Below are 22,612 nucleotides of genomic sequence, written 5' to 3' on the forward strand. Positions count from 1 at the left end.
TAGGTGTTTAGGGATAGACTTTGTCAGTTCCCCCTGGGATGATGGCCTCTCAAATAGTTTGTGATTCCTCTAGACGTTTATACAGTAGAAGCCTGCTTCGTGGCTTAAATCCAAGCTAAGGAAACGAGTTAGAGGTCTGATGCAGAACTGCGAATTCAATGAAGGGGAACACTACAGTACATTCCACTGTATGTGTGAGGAAAGCTGCCCCCTTCTGTTCCTTGTCGACCGAACAGAGGACTGTAAAGGATACCGCCAAGAAACTTTAGGATGCTGGTTGGAATCCAGCTCCAAAGAAGCCCCTTTGGGTGTTATGTCATCAAAAAGTAAGAACAGAGAATCTTCCTTTGATCAAAAGCGCAACAGAACTGTTTTCCGTGGAGCAGGTTTCAGACCCGTAGACCTGTTTTATTTGTAGGGCAGGGCGCATTATGATGGGGGTGCACCCTTCAATGAGCCTTACGACTCTAGGGAGTGATTGAGACGATTCGTAGCGTGTGCTCATTTCCCTCTATTCCCCGTGTTGCAGTGGTAGGATGACGTAAATTCCTGCTCCGACACGCAATGGCATTATAATCAAGTGCAGGAGCTGAGGGCTTTAGTTTTGTTTCGTTTTCCATGGCGTTCGGAAGCGCGCAAATCAAAGGCAATTCCTGCGTCTAACACGAATGTAAATGCTTTTGAAAGTGCAGTGTGGTGCAGCTTGTAAAATCCTTGTCCACATTTGTGGTTTGTTGATGTTTTTTCTGTCTGCCAAAGTTGCATTTTGACATCCGGCCGAGTAGACTTTATCATTTGAACGTGAAGCCAGCCTTAAACCCCCTGAGGTGTGTCTGTCTGCCGGCAATTATTTTGTGAAAGGTGTTTTTTTTTAACGGAGAGCGACTTTGAAAAAGTTTCCGCAGCCACCTCGCACTCCGTGTTAGATTATAGGAGGAATGCGGCGGTAGCAAGCTTGCTGTAATCGTGGTTGAGTGGTTAAGGCGATGGGCTCGAAATCGGTTGGGGACTCCCTGCGCAGGTTCGAATCCTGCTGACTATGTGCTTCCATGGCAAAGGCATAGTGCTGATTCTTGTTTTCTGGTACTATAAAAATGCTAAATTGCTTGGCCCTACTGCCATGGAAATGAAGTTATCCATTGCGCCACTGGCCCTGTGTGACACTGTAGGACTGTAACCCAGTGAGCTTAGCACTGCAACTAGTGAAACATTACCCCCGGTCCATTCTTTTTCCAAAAGTGAGATATATATAATCCAGGATTGGTGTGGGCCTTAATTGCACCCGGGGTCCTGAGATTAGCTACGCCTTGATCGTGCACGGATTGGCGTGGCGTGGATTTTTGTCTTAAAGGAAACAGAAGTAGGAGATATATATATGTATGTATGTTTTTGGTGTTTTCCTTGTTTGTGAAATACATATACACACGCACGACACTAACATAAACACACCTCATAATAAAAGAGCAAAGCATTAAGTAGCAGGATTTAAAGGACGTTGAGACCCGAGAATCGCCCTGATTGAGCTCAGTGTGTAAGTCCACCGTGGAGCAAAAGCAGCGATGCTGGCATTCTGGGCATAGTGAATTACTGATCAAGAAAGGGGGTTTTCGAGGTCTCGTTCCTTACCTGTGAACAGTGTGGTGTAAGTCCTCTCTAAAGTCTCTGAGAGGCATTTAGATCTGGAGGTAACAGACGCCCTTGGCTGAATGAGTGCAGGAATGCACAGGTTTTTCAAGTGAAAGCATCCCCTTACTGTATGAGCTGTTACCTCACACACGACAAAAGTAAAAGAGACCGAACATGTGTACTAACTGATGGTTTGAGAAAGTGGTGGAAGGGTCCGTTTATATATCGGAAAAGTGTAAGTTGAAGGAAAAGAAGGAGAAAAATATGGGAAAAGCTGAGTTTGTCAGAGGGAGTCTGGGGCGAAGACACCTGTAAAATAAGCATATGCGTATTGATTGGCAAAAGCACAAGCATGTAGCTCCCACCCTGGTGCACGGCCGGCACCAGTGGTGGCAGATACATGAGAAAAAAAAGAAATTGGGATGTGACTTCTTAAGTGTGTTTACGGGGAAAACAAAAACCCAGAAGAAAAGATACTTTACTCGCTACGAAAGAGTATAAACAAAAGCGAAAAGAGGCAGTGCAGGAGAATCAGAAACTAAAAGAAGAATTAGTTCCTGGTCGCACTGCACTAGTTAATGTGTTATATCCTGCACTCCCATAGGGGAACAGACAGGCAGGAAATGAAAATAATTGGGATCAATTCCCACAGTGACCATATGGAGACGGGGGGTCTGGGTGGGATGACACCTGGTACGAGTGTGATAGAGACAGAACAGGAACTCCCTTCTTAAACAGAGGGTGCCTGCAGACCTGTACTCTCACCCTAAGTGGGAGAGGGCCTGATGTAGCGGGGGCTGGCGCTGTTGATGACAGCGTCACTCTAAGTGTCTCGCACCCCATCGAGGGGGTCCGTACTCGCACCTCCCTTCCCTGATTCCCCCATACGATCAAATCCAAAACCGGAAGATATTGACCGGTGGGCTAAAGTACCGCACCCAAAATTAGGAATGCAGCGAACCTGGAGTGCGCTTCAGGAATTAAAAGGATTCATGTAGAAGTAAAACAAGAATACAGCACATTGTAGTACGAAGAGAAAAATATATTCTCGATGTGTATGTGTGTTTTATGAATTTGTGTGCCGGCATGTATGTGTGTAACTGTGAGTTTTTGTATACTAAATGACGGTGTGAGTGTGTTTAGCCAGTGGGACTGGCTAGAGACGTAACTAAAGAGACTTGATGAAAATCAACTTAAGGAGATTGGAAAATATAAGAGCGTCTGAAACGTATAAGTACAGTACAGGTGGACGTAAAAGTAGTTAGATAAACAGTGTTTGTATTTTTATAAAATTAGTTGCAATAGTGGAAACAATTTGGGTTTATTCGAATGTCTCAGACATGCTGAAACGCTGTAGGTTTAGAATCGAGACTGGGGAGAATAACTTCTTGTGAGAAGATCTGTTTACCTAACGATTAGATCCTGTAAATCCCTTGTAGCCTACCTAAGTCTGTCCCAGTCCAGTGGATTAAAATGTACTGTTAATGGAGTGTTGGTTTCTCTGTTAGGGGATACTGGAGCACTACTGTCATGCTTGTTTCACTCCTCTGTTCAACAGTGTGCTATAGAGTAATGTATATAGGGAGACGGCAGGAGGCCACAGGAGTATTGGGGCACCAAGTTTTACTTGCCGAGTACCAGATTTTAATGGGTGGTTTTATCCCAGATCTATTGGGTTGGAATATTATGCATTACAAAGAATGACTATCCAGAACAGGGTATCACGTGGCTTCAACTGACTGTGATCACTCAGTATGTTGATAGTATTCTGAGTGCTTCCCCTGACGAGGAAACCCACAAGTCTGAGTTGCTTCAGCTTTAGAGTGTCTAATATTAAGCAGTTATGATAAGGCCCTTTTGTGTCGAGCATTGTGTGATTTTAACAGGGCCAGGGTGCAATATTTTTACGGGGTGAGCACAACTTTTAACAGATCTGCTTAAGGGGGGAGTGCAGAACAAGGACAAGATTGCCTTGGTACCAGCAGCAAAAGCCGCCTGTAATAATTTGAAACAAGCTCTCTTACAGGTGCTGAGACTGGGGTTTCCTCAGATGGATCAACCATTCTTTGTATGTAAGTGTGGACAAAGGGTTCTGGGCAGCTGTGCTGACGCAGGAGCATGGAGGTAGGCACTATTATACCATTCGATACTGTAGCCAAAGGGTGGGGGACGGTGAAAATTGAAGAAAATGTAATACTGTTTACTGATGGGTCCTCTCTGATGCATGAGGGAGAACAGAGAACAGGCTGAGCCGTTACAACAGAATTCGAGGTGCTAACAATCGGAAAATGCCCCTCCACTGCCTCAGCACAGCAAGCCAGTTAAGAGCACTGATGGAAGATTGTAAAAAGAAAGATGTTAAAAGGTTACTGTATATGTATATAATGTATGTATTTGTTGCATGTAGGCCACAATTCTGGATGGCTATGGAGAAATAAGATTCTCTCACAACGGCAGGGACTCCAGTTAAGAATACTGGGCTTGTCTCTGAACTGATTTGTAGTTTTACAGCTGCCGACGGAAGCAGCTTGAGTAAGGTGTCAATAACACAATAAATAAAGAATTCCAGTAACTCAAGGTAACAACCATGCAGATGCAGATGCCAGACGAGCGGCACTGGGAGGGCGGGAGTCTGAGACCCCTGTGAAACCTCTATTGGGGAAAGGGGAGAATTCAGGTTGAGGCCTTTAATAGATGTTTAATAGTGGTTAGAACAAATGTGTAAAGAATGTGGGGTTGTATGATGATGTGATGTGGGCTGGCACATACCCAAGTGTATGATAAAGATGATCCCGTGGTACGGACTGCCCTGCCCCTTGGATACTGATCTAGGGGCAGACTACACTGGGAAGGTGTGCCAGGCTGTAATTGCCTCACTAGGGGTAAGTTGGAAGTCACATTGCCCCAATCACCCACAGTCTGAAAGACCAACTAAGGAAATATCAACTGAAGGGACACCGTGGGTAGATGCTCTACCTGCAGTCCTGTGCGGTTTGCGGGCTGGAGCAAATGGAACTGTGAGACTGAGCCCATTTGAGATCATCACGGGCAGCCAAAGAAACTCCCTGGAGGCCAAGTTTGGCTAACGCACTGATGAATTAACTAACTCTCTATTAAAGTAGTGTAGGTTTGTTAACTGAAGCGGTGCACAGGGCTTGTGAACAGGTGCCGGACGCTTGGGGACCTCCAGCAGAGGGGAGACACGACCGGATACCTGGCGAGTGGGTGTAGGTGAAGAAGAGATACCCTGCCAGACGTTGCAATCCTGCTGGGAGGGACCATATCAAGTGCCACTAACTACTGATTGTGCCATCTGAGTGACAGGATGAGATCGCTGGATCCGCGCATCGCACTTTCACCGACCCACGGCACCAGAGACTGAGTGAACAGAAAGAAGGATGTTGTTACCGTTTCTGTGTCTGATGCTTCCTAAGACCAACAGTGTGCTTGTTAGGCCTGAGGAGCATTACTGGGGATATGGTATCAATACATTCCAGGTGTTGGCATATCTATTCAGCCAAAAAATTATAATCGGAGTTGGGTCAATATTGCTGTTCCAAGATCCTGACGATAGATCTCCACATGGCTGAGGTCTGCGTTTGGGTCCTGGGGTAGGACTTTATGTATTTGTAGGATTAGGATTGTTTTATGTGTAAAATTGTAACTATCACTTGTACAAAAACATCAATAACACCTTGTTGTAACCGTGGAACGCACAATGTCATGGTAATGCATGCCTGTACATCTAAAAAGGAAAGATCTGCCCTGACATTGTATTTGTAAAAATAGACAGTCCTGATGTATGCCATATTTTATAAGGGGGGAATGAAGTAAGAGACAAGATGTTAAAAGGGTTAATAACTTAAGTCAGTTCTGCCTGAAAATTAGACTTCTAAGCAACAGGGGTTTATGGCAGGAAAGGGGGTTAACTGATAAGGATTCCGGATGCGAGCAAGGAACCCTCTGGGGGCATAATCTTAAACTGACCATTTAGCAAGGGCCTCTTAACTGGCCAAATACCATGACCCCCCCCCCCCTTACAATAACATCGAATGACGTCTGAAGCAGCAAGCAAGGACTATATAACCTAAAAGTTTGTACCGGCACATCGAACAATACTTCGGTTTTGTTGTTTCTTGCGGGAAACAAGACTTTGGCTTTATTGTTCTTTGCATGCAATAAACTCATCTGTTTTACTTCATCTCGGGATCAAGAACCTTATTCCTTCTGTTACAACAGGGCTTTCTCACGCAGTTTCATGGTTCTTGTAACCCAAATCCTACACTGGCCTGAAGTGCCCCCCCATTTCACAGCATTTTTCAGCTGATTTAAAATGTACCTAAAGGAGAAGCATTATTGAAGACCATCAATTACCAAGAACTTTTGTCAAAGGTTTTGGTGGTCATTTTTAATTTTTAATGACCACAGAGCGCTGTGACCTCGGTTTTACATCTCATCCAAAAGACAGCGCCCTTTTACAACACAGCGTCTCCGTCACTATGCTGGGGAATTGGGACCCGCACAGACCTCAGGGTGAGCGCCCCCCCGCCGGCACCATTAACACCGCTTCCAGCTGGAAGCTTTGTTTTTCCCTGTAGCTCACCCTCATCCGGGTACTGACCTGGCTCACACCTGCTTAGCTTCAGTGGGTTTTCAGTTGCGAGTTGCAAGGGGATGCAAGTGATGGAGCCGCTCGCTGCAAAAGCCACTGCAGTGGCCAGGAATCGAACCCGAGCCTCCCGCGTGGCAGGCGAGAATTCTACCACTAAACCACCAATGCTCGGTGCCTGGGCTTTCAAAAAAGACGCTTTTTTGGTGCTCTGTGCAAAAAGCGTCGACATGCTTCCAGCTGCAAAATGCCATTCGCGGACGCTGAAGAATTTATTTCCAAGGCAGTGGGTACAAGCTATTTGGTGTTTTAAAACCACCAGCAAAGAGGCGCGCTTCTTTGCTTGCGCCGGAACACAACGACAGGAGGTGGACAACGTAGTTGGCAGGATTCGGAGCTACGCGGGAAGAACCCAATGGATTTCTAGTTCATCGCCTTAACCACTCGGCCACGACTACAGAAAGCCCCACCGCCGCTGCGTTCTTGCTACAATCTTACCTGGATCGCGGGGCGCCGGCGGAAGCCTATTTCAAAGTCATTCTCCGTTTCAAAAAAACATTTCCAAAATACAAGCCTTGCAGACAGACACGCCTCAGAGGACTTAAAGGTGGCTTCATATCGGAATGATAAAGTCTACCCGTCCGGACATGAAAATGCCACTTTGTTACACACAAAAAAAGAATCAACAACAGAGAAATGCCCACAAGCACTTGAAAAGCCGCACCACGCCGCACTTGAAATAGCTCTTACATTAGTGGTAGACGCAGGAATCGCCTTTTTATTTACGCTCTTATCAAACTGTCAAAGGTTTGCTTTGCGAACGCTGCAGGACATCGCACAATCTCTTTTGAACGGGGACAAACGATTTCTTATGGGGCGCAGTAAGTACAGACGTTTAAAAAGCTCCACTCATGCCGACGATGCAGCATGAAGAAGCGCAACCTAACGTTTGACAGACAAAAGCCGGGCGCCGCTACGAGCAATATGAAATCAAACTGACAGCACACGGCGTTTCGCGCTGACTCAAAAGTGATCTCGACAGTCGCTGTTCTTTGCATAACGCTGAAAGAGCTAAAGAGCGTTTCTGTTGAGACGTAACAAGCTCGTTTCTTTCTACCATGATGTCACCATGACACAATCTGTCTTTAAACACCTTGCTCAGTCTCTGACTTTCCACTTTACCATGAGTCGGGCTCAGCTGCACAGAGGCGAGAGCAGAGCAATGAGGTCACGGGGACAGGGGAGTCACACGCTGGCGGTTTGAACACGCGGAAGATCACTGAGGGATCCACAGTATGTGGACCCTCCGTGCGCCATCATTCCACACTCCAGACTCTGAATCCTGCCATCTGAGTTAAGATCTCGGCGGAACCTGAGGCGCAGTTCTTTCTTAAAACGTAATCTGGTGAGCATTTCTAGAATCGTACTTGTATAGGTGCAGCCTTTAATGTGTTGCTAGGTTAAAATTTATGACTTCTTGAACTTCAGTAGGCAACTGCCCTCTTGATTTCGGATTTAATTTCTTTATTACAGGGGCGCTTTTATGATGAAAGAGTCATGTTCAGGTACTTTGCTTGATGGAGGAAGCTCATTTCGGACTCTGTGATCTGCTCACCTGGAAAGGTCTGCTGTACTACTACAAGAGAGAAGTAGAGTCTGGAGGAGGGGACAATTTTATGATGCTTTGGAAGGTAATGTTTTTTTTTTCTTTGAAATCGAAATGAATCAGAATATCAGTGCAAAAGACAAACTCTTGGTTTGGTTTAAAGAGATATGGTTTTAAAACAGACAAAATGTAGAAAACAGGTGTTTCTCACTTTTGGAAAAGAATGGACCAGGGGTAATATTTTACTAGTTGCAGTGCTAAGCTCACTGGGTTACAGTCCTGCAGTGTCACACCAGGGCCAGTGGTGCAATGGATAATGTGTCTGACTATGGATTAGGAGTTTGGAGGTTTGACTCCTGCCTGGCGCTGGTTGTTTTTAAACACATCAGCCTACTCCCTAAGTAGCCTGTGCTACTTACTGCATTGTAAGAGCGATTGTGAGCGGTTTTGTTTTCTCTCTTTGACCAGCCCAGCTGCGCCCCACCCGAAGGCAGGGAAGCACAAAAATTGTATGGAACTCATTCATGCTCCTCTCCATGAAATCTTTAGTAAAAGGCAAAAGATTTGTACGAGATGAAGAGAAACCAGAGTGCGTGGCTGGACAGCTGCAGGAGCCCAGGCCGCCTTCAAGTCCTCTGCCCTGCCAGTCGTGGTTGGCAATGCACCTGGCCTTACAAACGAGCCAGTGGGGCCCGTTCAGCTCCGGGCTCATCGCCTGCGGCTCTCAGCTCACCTGGCAGGGGAGATACCTTGATCAGCCTGTAGTTGGAGTAGTTGGATTGTTTTCTTGTTTTGTGGAAGCAGTGTTTGTTTTGCAGTTTGAGATGGCAACCTTTGGATCCCGCAAGAATGCTGTACGTTTTGAGCTTTTGGATGACCTCTTCATGGATCGTATGCAGTTCAGCAGAAAAGTGTTACAGAAGGAACTTGGCTTTGAACCTCGGCACTTGGATTTCATCTTCGCTCTCCCAGGTCAGAAAGCATTTGAGGTTGTTTTTGCTACCTATTCTCTGTTTGAACAATGCGTGGATGTGTTTGAGGCAAAAAGAGGGAAAGTTCCTGCCCTTGAGAAGATCAGCTTGCAGCCTCTGACACAGAGAGAGAGGAAAACGGTGCATGTTGTTATGTTCTCGGAACTGGCAAAGACGGAGGACATTCACACCTGGCTTAACCAGTACTGCACCGTCCACCATGGAACTGAGGTTAGAGATGTTGACGGTATAAAAACAGGAGCAAGGAAATTCGAGGTTCGCTTGCTACCGGACAATGTAAATGGAGGCTTAAGGCACCTGCCCTCTACAATCCGGCTGGGCGCCTGCAATGGCTATGTTTTTTATGTGGGACAACCAAAGGTGTGTCGGTGCTGTGGTGCTGTGGGACACCTGGCATCGTCCTGCACTGTGAAATGCTGCAAGACCTGTGGCAAACAGGGACATTTAGCCTCTGACTGTTCAATGCTGCCAAAGTGCAATTTATGTGGCTCGGAAGGACACGTTTTTAAGAACTGCCCTCACGCCTACGCCAATAAACTCAAAATGAGAAAGGATGAGGCAGTGCTTGTTTCAGCCAAACCGGCCCGAAAAGCCAAAGCAAACAACAAGTCAAACAAAGAACCCTTGTTGGACAAAGAGTCTCAGCCTCCAGCCAGGATCAGTCCTGCTGTGGCTCCGGGGCCGGTGGAAGAGAAATCCACTACCCCCCCACAACCGCAGACTGCACCAGACAAGCACGAGGGTTTGAAAACCCCCGAGAACAGCGAGGACCCCTCCCCCACTCCTGCTCCTCAGAACGAGGGCCAGTGTGGGGCCCCCCGGTGGAGCGGGTCCAGCGACGATACCCAGGATTCAGCGGAGCTGCTTTTCTCAGACTCTGCAAGTGCTACAGATGCCCTCCTCTCCTCCATCCAGTCCATCACGGAGGATCTGCAACAGCTGGTGGGTGAGGGGGAAGAGGAGACTGGTGCATCGGCTGCACCCCTTTCCCCTCAGTGCTCCCAGGAGCTGGACTTGAGGAAAAGGAAAAATGACTCTGTTTTCTACCCGAGCGAGGAGGAAGGAGAGCATGGCGATGGGGACAGCTGGAACCCCTCCACCCCTCCCTCTACCCCCTTCCTTGAAATGGACTCCGTGAATGCTTTTACTGCTGCCACCCTGATGAAGGCTCATTCAGAGGATGGCTGGCAGGAAATTGGTAAGAAGAAAAAGAAAAAGAAGAAGGTAACAGGTGAGACCGAAGAGAAATGTGTTTTGTAAAGACTGGTTCCACTTTCTTATGTAATATGGCTCTAAACATAATTTCTCTTAACACCAGAGGTATCAATGACAGAGTTAAATGCCAGTCTGTCTTTGATTACCTCCAGCAGAGAGAGGGAGATGTGTTGATGTTGCAGGAGTGTGCTTTAGCCTATCAAGAGAGGTATAAAAGCTTTGAAGATAGGTGGGATAAAGGGCCTTCTGTTTGGTCAGGGGACAATAACAACAGAGCCTCTGGCGTGGCCATTCTTTTCAAAGGATGGGCTTTCAAATTGAAAAGTATTCAGAGGGTCATAGATGGCAGGTTGCTGTGTGTGGATGTGGAATGGGGGACCGTTAACCTGCGGCTAATCAATGTGTATGGTCCTACTGACGTGGGAGGAAGGGTGGAGCTACTCAAGGCACTCTCTCCCCTATTGTTAAGTAGCACAGACGTGATAGTGGGAGGGGATTTTAATTGTATCTTAGAGCACACAGACAGGCAGTCTAGCTCTCCGATAAAATTGGATTCCAGCTCACTGGCCCTGCAAAACTTAGTTCAAGACTTTAAACTCTCAGACACATATAGATGTATATATCCCACAACAGCAGGATATGCATGGTCAGGGAGGAATAGCAGCTCCAGAATTGACTATTGCTTTGTCTCAGAGAGAGTGAAAGTTGTTGGGGTCACTCTTCAGCCTGTCTTCTTCTCAGATCATCAGGCTTTAGGGTGTAGAGTGGAACTCCAGGGCGGGACTGTCTTTGGCCCAGGCCTCTGGAAACTCAACACAAAGCTGCTAGAGAACGAGGGGGTAGTATCCCGCTACAAGGAGAAACTATCACAGTGGCTGTCCTTGCAGTGTCTGTACGGGTCAGTAGGAGAGTGGTGGGAGGAGGTGAAGATGAGGACAAAGGCCTTTTTCATGGCTGAGGGAAGGAAGGCTGCTGCCAGACGGAGAGGAGTGCTAGCCAGGAAACAGAGGCAGCTGCAGCGTCTCTACACGATGCTGCACAGTGGCTTCGATGTGCTCGAGGATATCACCCTTTTAAAAAAGGACATCCGGAGCATAGCCGAAGAAAGTAGTCGAGGAGTGCTGTTAAGAGGCAGAGTGCAGTTCTTGGAAGAAAATGAGAAGTGTACTCGCTTCTTTTTCAGGAAAGTGGTAGGCTCCAAGTCTGTCATGGAAAGTGTAGTTGATGAGGAGGGACGAGAGAGAACAGAGCCGAGTGCTATCCTCTCCTGCACCAAGGCCTTCTACTCAAGACTGTACAGCTCTACAGAGGTAAAGGATGAAGAAATTCATTTTTTTACCTCAAAGCTAGAAAACGTTTTGAGTGAAGAAGATAGGGAAGTACTTGAGAGGGATTTCACAGTAGAAGAGCTGAGACAGGCTATGGAGAGCTTACAGAAGGGGAAAACTCCAGGTGCTGACGGGCTCCCTAAAGAATTTTATTGCACCTTTTGGGATCTGCTTCAGGATCCGCTACTGGTCCTATTCGAGGAAAGATATAAGACAGAATTGCTGCCTGACTCCTTAAGAGAAGGCACTATTTCTCTCTTGTTTAAGAAAGGAGCAAAAAATGACATAAAGAACTGGAGACCCCTCAGCCTGTTAGGCGTGGACACTAAGATCCTGTCCAAAGCCCTTTTCCTGCACCTACAAAATGTAGTGGCCTCACTGGTAGGGAAAGAACAGACTTGTGGGATAGCAGGACGCCTGATGAGCGACAACCTGGCCTTGTTGAGGGATGTCTGTCTGTACTCTGAGGATCGCTCCCTCCCTCTTTGCATTTTAGGTGTAGACCTAGAAAAGGCCTTTGACCGCCTAAACCGGCAGTACTTAACATCGGGACTTGAGCACATGAAGTTTGGCCCCATCATGAGAAAGTGGATTAACCTGCTGTACACAGGTAGCAACAGCAGAGTCATGGTTAATGGCAATAGATCACGCCCCTTTGAAGTCTGTTCAGGGGTGAGGCAGGGCTGCCCATTATCCCCCTTGTTATGCGTTTTGGCTATGGAGCCCTTAGCCTGTGCCTTGCGCCAGGATCAGGCCATTAATGGGATACCAGTGCCTGGAAGTGGGGGAGGAGAGGTAAAGACATCTCTATACATGGATGACGTCACCCTGCTCCTCTCTGACAATGCCTCAATTAGCAGAGCTCTGCAGTGCTGTGATCGTTTCTCTTTGGCTTCCTCCGCAAAAATTAACAAATCTAAGAGTGAGATTTTTTATCAGAACTGGAGGGAGCCAAAAGAAGGACATGATCTCAGGCTGCAAGAGAAGAGAATTAAGGTCCTGGGGGTGTATTTTGGAGAAGAGATGGGAACAGTAAATTGGCAGAACAAATTGCCAATCTTAAACAAAAAACTGATGCAATGGAAGGACCGAGACCTCACCATGACAGGGAAGGTGCTGGTCATCAAAGCCGAGCTCTTGCCTGTCTTGAATTTTCTGGCTTCTACCTTCCCAATCCCACACCGTGTTGCGGCGGTGATGAGGAGATTGATGTTTCAATTTCTATGGGGTGGGAAGCAGGAAAGACTCAGAAGGGAAATAATGTACAGGCCGCTACCCTCAGGGGGGAAGTCTGTCCCAGATATTGCTACGAAGCTGCTGTGCATTTTCCTGGCCTCTGTGCTGAGAGGCTTTGCAACAGCACCTGCAGCGCGTACCTGGACTTATTTTTCCAGGCTCTGGGTAGGTAGGGAGGTGTTCAGAGTGTGGGGTGTCAGACCCAAGCTGGACGTCCCACTCTCTGACACATGCCCTGCAATTTATGGGACAGTTAAAAGTTTTCTAAGATCTCACCCAATTGGCCATATTCCCCTCCGAGATGTCAGCGTCCAAAAACTGGAAGATTTCATTGCACCCCAGAACAATAGGCAGACCCATGTGGGCATTTTAACATCAGCCCAAACAAGGAAGGTGTGGAAACACACATCCTCTAAGTTTCTGTGCAACATTCACAGAGATTTAGCCTGGAGTGTCGTCCACCAGTGCTTACCGGTACGAACTTTCTTGTACCGTAGGGGCCTCACCCCCAGCCCTCGCTGCGTTAGGGTGGGCTGCGGCGAGGAGGAGACTGTATCCCATCTCCTGTGGTCCTGCTTTTTTGCTAAGGCCTTCTGGGCACAGTTTGAAGATTGGTTGCAGGCTCTCTCGCCCCAATTTACCCTGACCGCTGCTTTCGTCATATACGGCATCTCTCCTGTCAAACTTCCTCCTGACGTGTTTGACAGGATCTGGGCCGTGGTGAACAGTGGGAAAGTTGCCCTGTGGAGAGTGAGGAACATGGGGCTGTTCAAAGGCATCGAGATCCCAGTCAAGGCAGCAGGTAGCCTGGCCCTGTTCATCACCCGAGAGAACTATTACCTCAGAGATCTGTGGAGAGAAGGGAGGGAGGAAGCAGAAAATCTGTGGGAAATAGAGAGCATAGGTCAATATCTCAAGAAACTGTGAAAAACATTATCAAGTTTAAGTAAAGAATGTGATTTGCACCAGAAAAAAAGAAAATTGTTGCTATGTAACTGTTACCATGTCAAAATGTAATGAGATGTGATCATATATACTGTTTTAAGTATGTATATGAATGTAAAGCTTTCTGATTTGTGATGTCCTGTATTTTTTTGTGAAAAGAAAATAAAGTTCTTAAAAATCGAAATCAGTTCACCCAGGGCGAGGCTCGGCCATTGCACTCCGGCTGTGCTGACCCCTGCGAATTCCCCAAATGAGGGAATCTCGACTGCATAATTTCTGGTAGTGGGGGACTGCGTTCGCGCTCTCCCCTGATGTGCTTGGTCCAAAATCAGATACGGGAGGGTTAGGACACCACGAGCTGCGTGGCTGCGGAAGGATCCCGGTTCGACAGGAGTGGACGCCGCTGCTGGTTCTCGCTGGCTTTTAGTTAGGGGTCCGGAGAAGCATCTCAAGCTAGTTCCACTACTCCTTCCGGACGTTCATTCCCTTTTCAAAGTCAGTCGTTTTGCTGTAGTCTGCGTTCTTTAGGCTGATTATCGAGGTTAGCCTTTATTTGGTCATGGGGGGCCTCGGTACTGTATGCTGAGTCTAAAGACAGTTTCACCCGTTTTCTGATTGCTCGGTTCTGTACCAGTGCAGACATGTCAAACAGTGAATGGCTGTACCTCTATTGTATCCGTGCTCAATGAATGAAATCGGTAACAAATGAATATATGTCTAGTTATACGAAAAACGAGTGGTTTATCGACTCATCTTCATTTGCAGATTTAGAGGCAGCTTCGATATTCGTTTTACAGACGGGTTTTTTTTTTGGAATATGGGTCACACACATGCCACAGCAACAAAACATCTCTAGAGATGAGGCTATAGATCACCTTTCCATCCTGCAGGTTTTCCTCCCAAAGCCTACGGCACCAACGGCGACCCCTGCTGGCCGGGAGAGCAAAAGCTTACAGCACCTGGTATTCCCAGGCAGTCTCCCATCCAAGTACTAACCAGGCCCGACGCTGCTTAGCTTCCGAGATCAGACGAGATCGGGCGTGTTCAGGGTGGTGTGGCCGTAAGCGAAAGCCCTGGCGCCTGACTCGCTACTTGAAGCTGTGTGTGGCGGGGGTTCCGTGCCCCCCCGAGCGGGACTGAAGGATAGTTCGTGTGCAACTCTTTGGAAAGGAGCTGCTTTCCAAATCGCATTGCGTGCCTGGATGTTGGCGAATGCGCTCCCTTGTGTTGGCTCGTCCCGCACTGGAGGAGGACAAACAATCTGCACGGAGGAGCACCAGGCAAGTCTTCACCAGACAAAAACCTCCAGTGCACAGCACTCTGGAAACATTTCGGGGCTTTCGCGTGTTTATTTCAGCACGTAAAGCGCACCGGTCCAACACGTCGGCCGGGCGCGCGGCGCCTCCGCCCTCTTGTGGCCTTGCGGCGTCAGAGCAAGAGGCTCCTTCTCGCTGCCCTTCCGCTGTGTTGCAGGGCCCCGAGAGGGAACCCGGAGCGCCAACTTTGTTGGGGGCGGGGGACCGCTTTCGCGCTCTGCCCCCGGTCTCTTGCGCGAGTACTAAATCTCACGGACAGGGGGGCCTCGTCATTGATTGTTACAGGTGAGACGGGGATTAGGAGGAGACCCCGACTGATGGGTAAAGGGGAGCACTAACACCAGAGGGACACCCACGGCGTCTCTTTTTGAGAGACGCCCTGGGGTTTCCTAATGGCCAAGGAGGGTCGGGACCTCGGTTTGACGCCTCCCCCGAAGGACGGCGCCTGTTTGTGCAGCAGAGTGTCGCCATCAGGAGGCTGGGGCGTAAGAGAGCCACACAGCCCGCAGGGTGAGCGCTCCCTACTGGTCCCAGTCACACCTCTTGCAGGAGCAGCAGCAACCGGAGCTTTTCCGGGGTGGAATCTCCCATCCGGGTGCCGGCCAGGCTCACACCTGCTGGGCTGCCCCGGGGGTGAGCCCAGTCGAGAGTCGCAGGGCCAGATCTAGTCACCGGGGAGAAACGATACAAGTGAAGGATTGCTCGGCTCTCGGCACTTGAAAAGACCGACAAATGTCTCGTTCCCGCCGGAGCTGAATGTACCCGCATGTGTGGTGTCGTCTTCTTCCCCCGCCCCGCTGTGTTTGCTGTATTGTCTCTGAAGCCGGCCCCCCCGAGACGAGACGGGCTGTTCCTGTGCCCCAATTAACACTTTACAGGTGCCATTCCCCGGCATTGTGGCCATTGTCGGTGCTCACACGCGATAAGATAAGGCGGAGGAGAGCGGGGCATGCCCAGCGGCAGACATTCAAGGAGGGGGCAGTGCAAGGTGAGGTGAGGTGCGACACGCCGGAGCCCCGACGCAGCTAATGCGGAGCACTTGTTGGACTGGCATCGAAAGGACGTGTGCGCACGGAGCGAGCCTTCCCTGCGGCGGAGCGCGGGAACTTTCTCCCCCCCTCCCGCTGCAGGAGTTGTGTGCACTGCAGCGGTGCCGAGAGAAAAGCACAGAAGACAGCAGGCTCTGGAGAGCAGGTAAGAGACGGAGCCTTGTGGGCAGGCGAGCAGGCCCGTTTTTTGGAAATTGCTGAAAAGGTTTGTTCGGTGTGTGGCAGGCGCACGTCGCGAGCTTGCGTGGCGATCTGCCGGTCTGGAGTTATGCAAATGAGGCCGAATTGCATCCCGGGACATGCTGCGAATGCGCAACGGCGACTGCAGATGTGTAGGAAACGGCGCGCTCGTTTTCTCGTTTTGCCCACACTTTTGAGTGTAAGTGTGGCGTGTGAGTGTGTGAAAGAGTGGGCCCAGCAGGAGGCGGTGGCGTGCGGGGCGAGGAGGTGGCCAAGGCTGCGCGATTTGTGCTGTGGGTGCGGGCCGCTTGCAGGGGCCTGTTTAACTCATACTTACCTGGCAGGGGAGATACCTTGATCAAGAAGGAGGTTCACCCAGGGCGAGGCTCGGCCATTGCACTCCGGCTGTGCTGACCCCTGCGAATTCCCCAAATGTGGGAATCTCGACTGCATAATTTCTGGTAGTGGGGGACTGCGTTCGCGCTCTCCCCTGATGTGCTTGGACCAAAATCAGATACGGGAGGGTTAGGACACCACGAGCTGCGTGGCTGCGGAAGGATCCCGGTTCGACAGGAGTGGACGCCGCTGCTGGTTCTCGCTGGCTTTTAGTTAGGGGTCCGGAGAAGCATCTCAAGCTAGTTCCACTACTCCTTCCGGACGTTCATTCCCTTTTCAAAGTCAGTCGTTTTGCTGTAGTCTGCGTTCTTTAGGCTGATTATCGAGGTTAGCCTTTATTTGGTCATGGGGGGCCTCGGTACTGTATGCTGAGTCTAAAGACAGTTTCACCCGTTTTCTGATTGCTCGGTTCTGTACCAGTGCAGACATGTCAAACAGTGAATGGCTGTACCTCTATTGTATCCGTGCTCAATGAATGAAATCGGTAACAAACGAATATATGTCTAGTTATACGAAAAACGAGTGGTTTATCGACTCATCTTCATTTGCAGATTTAGAGGCAGCTTCGATATTCGTTTTACAGACGGGTTTTTTTTTTTGAATATGGGTCACACACATGCCACAGCAACAAAACGTCTCTAGAGATGAGGCTATAGATCACCTTTCCATCCTGCAGGTTTTCCTCCCAAAGCCTACGGCACCAACGGCGACCCCTGCTGGCCGGGAGAGCAAAAGCTTACAGCACCTGGTATTCCCAGGCAGTCTCCCATCCAAGTACTAACCAGGCCCGACGCTGCTTAGCTTCCAAGATCAGACGAGATCGGGCGTGTTCAGGGTGGTGTGGCCGTAAGCGAAAGCCCTGGCGACTGACTCGCTACTTGAAGCTGTGTGTGGCGGGGGTTCCGTGCCCCCCGAGCGGGACTGAAGGATCGTTCGTGTGCAACTCTTTGGAAAGGAGCTGCTTTCCAAATCGCATTGCGTGCCTGGATGTTGGCGAATGCGCTCCCTTGTGTTGGCTCGTCCCGCACTGGAGGAGGACAAACAATCTGCACGGAGGAGCACCAGGCAAGTCTTCACCAGACAAAAACCTCCAGTGCACAGCACTCTGGAAACATTTCGGGGCTTTCGCGTGTTTATTTCAGCACGTAAAGCGCACCGGTCCAACACGTCGGCCGGGCGCGCGGCGCCTCCGCCCTGTTGCTGCCCCTGCAGCTGCTTCACTTTTCCCTTTAGTTGCCATCGATTTTTTTGTAGTGCTATACATATACGATTGAGGTATCTTAGAGTTCTCCTTCGAAGACCCAGCACTCTCTTTTCTTTTCCCAGTGTTACTCATATCGGACTTTTTAAACCTAAAAAAAAATCGTTTTTTCTTTCAATTATAACTGAAGTTTAAACAACTAGTGTTAAGTCCTTCTTTTTCTGTAGTCAAAAAAAGCAAAAATTAACATTCAGGTCATGAAAACCCCAAAAAACCTCCCCAACCACTAAACTTTACCTCCCACCTGAGCGCCATCTTGAACGCCCCTACCACCAGAGAATGCTCACGATTTCGGAAGCTGTCTCCGGGACGTGCTGATTCCACACATCCTGAATAAATCATGATATTGTTAGTTGCTGTAGCTAGACGTTCAAATGAGTTTCATGGCCAGATGGACTGTTTCCTCCAGCGGTATAATATGGCAGTGAGACAGCACGATGCCTGCAAGACTATGTCACGCTAAACGCCACAGATTGTGTTTGTCCGTTCGTGTCAGTCGTCCCGCAGCCACGGGAAGTGGGACACAAACATGCTGCAATGCTTTCAAGACGTTAGGATTTGTTTGTGCAACATCCAAGAAGAGTACTTGTGGCTTGAATGTGAACTGTACGTGCCCGCCCCCTTTCCTCTGTAGTGCATGAGTTCCTCCCGGCATGCCCTTCGTCATTGTTCTGTCATCTTGTATTTAAAGGGTTGTATCTCTGCTGCTGAAAATAAGCAACGGTTTTCTCACAACGCCCTTTGTTCCCAACGGAGCCCTTGTCTGTCATGAAATTCTTCAAAACCTCAAGCTAGAAGAAGAAGAAGACGACAAATATGAAGCGTTATAGCAACGACATGCCATGAGACGATCGATAACGATTTCCATAGGATCCCCGCGGTTGCCTGGCAACCGTCAGCTTTGCGCAGTGGCAGTATCGTAGCCTGTGAGGTTTAGCCGAGGCGCGATTATTGCTAGTTGAAAACTTTTCCCAATACCCCGCTTCCGCCGGTTTGCAATACAATCGGCGAAAGCAATTTTTGACAGTCTCGTCAGAGACTGAGCAAGGTGTTTAAAGACAGATTTGGTCACGGTGATATCATGGTAGAAAGAAACGAGCTTGTTACGTGTCAACAGAAACGCTCTTTAGCTCTTTCAGCTTTATGCAGAGAACAGCGTCTGTCGAGATTACTTTTGTGTCAGCGCGAAACGCCGTGTGCTGTCAGTATGATTTCATATTGCTCATAGCGGCGCCTGACTTTTGTCTGTCAAACGTTAGGTTGCGCTTCTTCATGCTGCATCGTCGACATGAGTGGAGCATTTTAAACGTCTGTACTTACTGCGCCCCATAAGAAATCGTTTGTCCCCATTCAAAAGAGATTGTGCGATGTCCTGCAGCGTTCGCAAAGCAAACCTTTGACAGTTTGAAAAGAGGAATTTATTCTGCTTCCTGTGCGTGCAGTAGTTACAAAGATGAACGTCTTTACACGATGTGCTGCAGTTTTCAGTGGGCGGGCTTTGTCAGATGGCTTTGAAAAACGCACTGAGACATCATGAGCAGTGTCCTGCATGTTTTCTGTGTATAGCTGTCTTTTAACGCATACAGAATTCATTCGAAATCATTGATTTCTCCAATTAACAAGGGTCCCTTTTTGAACCTGCCAGAAGCATTCTTTCAATGTAACAGATTTACTCCGGGGAAGGGCAGCATGACATTGAGAGTAGCTCAAGCTTTCAGCACCTTTATCTGACTGCATGTATGCAGACACTGCTCAGAATCCCCTGTAAGATTCTCCTTCAATTCCGTTTTGCAGTGCTTTAGCTCTTTCAAAAGGCTTCGCTTTGCTAGTCACAATCCAAGGCTCATGACAGCATTTGAAAACATTCGCAACTGCGTTGGCCGGGAATCGAACCTGGGTTAACTGCTTTGAAGGCAGCTATGCGCAACACTGGCTCGCTCCAGAATAAATCTCACGTCGAGGGCATATTTTTTTCCATTTTACCGTGAGTCGGGCTCAGCTGCACAGAGGAGAGAGCAGAGCAATGAGGTTACGGGGACAGGGGAGTCACACGCTGGCGGTTTGAATACGCGGAAGATCACTGAGGGATCCACAGTATATGGACCCTCCGTGCGCCATCAGTCCGCACTCCGGACTCTGAATCCTGCCATCCGAGTTAAGATCTCGGCGGAACCTGAGGCGCAGTTCCTTCTTAAAACGTAATCTGGTGAGCATTTCTAGAATCGTACTTGTATAGATGCAGCCTTTAATGTGTTGCTAGGTTAAAATTGATGACTTCTTGTATTTCAGTAGGCAACTGCCCTCTTGATTTCGGATTTAATTTCTTTATTACAGGGGCGCTTTTATGATGACAGAGTCATGTTCAGGTACTTTGCTTGATGGAGGAAGCTCATTTCGGACTCTGTGATCTGCTCACCTGGAAAGGTCTGCTATACTACTACAAGAGAGAAGTAGAGTCTGGAAGAAGGGACAATTTTATGATGCTTTGGAAGATAATGTTTTTTTTTTCTTATACTGAAAATGAAAGGTAGTTGTTTCTATATGGACTCAGTCTTTGGAATTTGTATATTTATATATTTCAGTGAACCCTCAGCCATTCCTTCTGTATTGTAATTCAATTTCTCTTTTAAAATTCTTTCCCCACTTCTAGGACCTGCAGTTGCTGAACTCCACAATGGCTTCTATTGGAAAGTCTGTGACTGAGACCAAGTAAGTGTTCACTTTTTTATGAAACCATTATTTATTTATTGCATTTTATATAAATGCAATAAAATCATTATGCTCAAACTATGAGAGAGAAAATTAAGGATAATTTAAGAAATCAGTCTTGTTTCTATACACAGATGGTATTATTTATTTTCAAAGGAAACCCGCACGGATTCCCCTGGTGTGCAAGATGTACCTGAATACTCTTGATCAGCTTCCTGCTCACTTGAAGAGGGCGTGTATGAAGCACGCCACGGCAGAAAAGATCAGGATGGCCTCTCAACAGGCGAGGGAGGACATGATGAATCACCTGAAGAACGGGGTCATCGTGGATTACCACAGAATAGAGATCGTGTCTGGTGAGGCAAACAGGATAGTGGTTGTAAGACTGCTAGAGTCCTTGGGCCTTTTTGTACATGGGAAGCCTGAAGACACATTGGCAAGGTGAGATATTTTTAATCTGTAAGGCTTCTGTAGTTTCTTTTTGAAATCATTGTTACAACATATTATGTAAAAGCATGTTGAAAAGAATCTACCTGCATTCCAGCGGCCCTGAGCAAGAGGCCGCTGTCCAGGAGGAAGAGATGCCAGAGGCTGCTCTAGAAACTGAAACAGAAGCGGATAAGGAAGGGGAAGATGTGAGCTCTGAAGAACTCTATCAGCAGTAAGACTTTTTTATTTTTCAGATGTATCTATTTTTTACTAAAATTCTAATTTGTCTTATAGGTATAAAATGTTTAAACCGGTGTTTTATATCCTTACAGGCCCTGAGTAGTTAAAAAGTATCAGCAGGCCGGAAGAGAGTGGCCCAAGCTGGACTCTATAGAAAGCACTCCCTGGATGCTCCTCTCCTGATTGGATTCAAACAGTACCTTATCAAGGATCTGGGAGTGGCAAATTATTCTCAGGAGGTATTTATTTTTTAAAGGCATTTAAAATTAAGCAATGGTATCTTCATTGTAAATGTTTTTATTTCTTAGCTTAAAATTCACCCATGTGAAATGATGTCAGCCATAAACATCATGACTCTATATTTCCTACCTGAATCTATTCTACTTAAATTATTACATTATACACAATTTGAGTTCATTTTAAAAAGTAAAAGGTAATGAAAGGAATGCATTTTCATAAGAAAGATAATACCGACATGCATGTGATAATCTTCCTTATATCATGTAGTGCATCATTTGGACACTTTGTGGGCTTCAAATACAAAGAAAATCATGTTCTATGGTACAAGATAAATACAAAACTTAAGCTTCTTTATAAAGCATAAGCAATCATTTATTACATCGCTTCTTGAATTAAATCTTTTGACAAGAGGTGAGACTTCTGTTACATTTAAACCCATGTTTAGCTGTGTTTTTTAGATTTAACTGAACCAATTTCTGTGTGTGATAATGTCCTTGAATTCTGACAACATCACACTAAATTACATGATATAAAACAGCTAATGTTTCTAGAGATAAAGTTTCTGAGATGCTTCTAATTACTTTTTATTACCAGGGACAGTTTAATTCACCTTGTACAGTACTGTAAGACCAAGATACTTTTTTTAAAAGTTATTTAACATTTTATAGAACTTTGTCTACTATGGCAACATGATGTGCTTGGTGAAACTTGGAAAAATACTGCTTGGCCACTTATCTTAAGATAAAGATAGGATAAAGGTTTATCTTTTGCACCTACCTGACCCCCAGGGAAGGCCAATGCTTTCTAAGTTGATGGTTCCCTACAGTAGACTGTACTTTAATTTCAAAGGTAATGTATATTGACCCAAATCAGTTTTGGAATCCAATCTACTGACGAGATGGAGCACATCCTTTTTTCAGGATTTTAGCATCATACGTTTGGTATATTTAGTCCCTAATGATGAAAGAAATGATCATAGAACATTTGGACACTTTGTGGGCTTGAAATACAAAGCAAATCATGTTCTATGGTACAAGATAAATACAAAACTTAAGCTTTTATTTTAATTAGATTTGTTTATAAAGCATAAGCAATCATTTATTACATTAATATATGTGAAAATAACATTTTAGCATCATACGTTTAGTATATTTAGTCCCTAATGCTGAAAGAAATGATCATAGAACATGACATCTAACCTTACCTGCGGTGTTTTTAATCCCTATTGCTCAATG

The 22,612-nt window shown here is 47.1% G+C and overlaps 6 non-coding genes across 6 annotated transcripts; 3 read left to right on the forward strand and 3 right to left on the reverse strand.

Annotated features, from left to right (window-relative positions):
* Positions 1-8,318: 8,318 nt before the first annotated feature.
* On the reverse strand, positions 8,319-8,434 carry LOC138226804 (U5 spliceosomal RNA). Its single transcript, XR_011184707.1, has one exon. It is a non-coding gene; the product is annotated as a U5 spliceosomal RNA (small nuclear RNA).
* Positions 8,435-13,698: 5,264 nt separating this feature from the next.
* On the forward strand, positions 13,699-13,868 carry LOC138226780 (U1 spliceosomal RNA). Its single transcript, XR_011184683.1, has one exon. It is a non-coding gene; the product is annotated as a U1 spliceosomal RNA (small nuclear RNA).
* A 636-nt stretch (positions 13,869-14,504) lies between these two features.
* Positions 14,505-14,623, reverse strand: LOC138226788 (5S ribosomal RNA). Its single transcript, XR_011184692.1, has one exon. It is a non-coding gene; the product is annotated as a 5S ribosomal RNA (ribosomal RNA).
* A 1,808-nt stretch (positions 14,624-16,431) lies between these two features.
* LOC138226777 (U1 spliceosomal RNA) lies at positions 16,432-16,595 on the forward strand. The gene has a single exon (XR_011184681.1). It is a non-coding gene; the product is annotated as a U1 spliceosomal RNA (small nuclear RNA).
* A 636-nt stretch (positions 16,596-17,231) lies between these two features.
* Positions 17,232-17,350, reverse strand: LOC138226805 (5S ribosomal RNA). Its single transcript, XR_011184708.1, has one exon. It is a non-coding gene; the product is annotated as a 5S ribosomal RNA (ribosomal RNA).
* Positions 17,351-18,656: 1,306 nt separating this feature from the next.
* On the forward strand, positions 18,657-18,798 carry LOC138226787 (U4 spliceosomal RNA). Its single transcript, XR_011184691.1, has one exon. It is a non-coding gene; the product is annotated as a U4 spliceosomal RNA (small nuclear RNA).
* The last annotated feature ends 3,814 nt before the right edge of the window (positions 18,799-22,612 follow it).

Source organism: Lepisosteus oculatus, unplaced genomic scaffold (genome assembly GCF_040954835.1).
Source record: "Lepisosteus oculatus isolate fLepOcu1 unplaced genomic scaffold, fLepOcu1.hap2 HAP2_SCAFFOLD_172, whole genome shotgun sequence".
Lineage (NCBI taxonomy): Eukaryota > Metazoa > Chordata > Actinopteri > Semionotiformes > Lepisosteidae > Lepisosteus > Lepisosteus oculatus.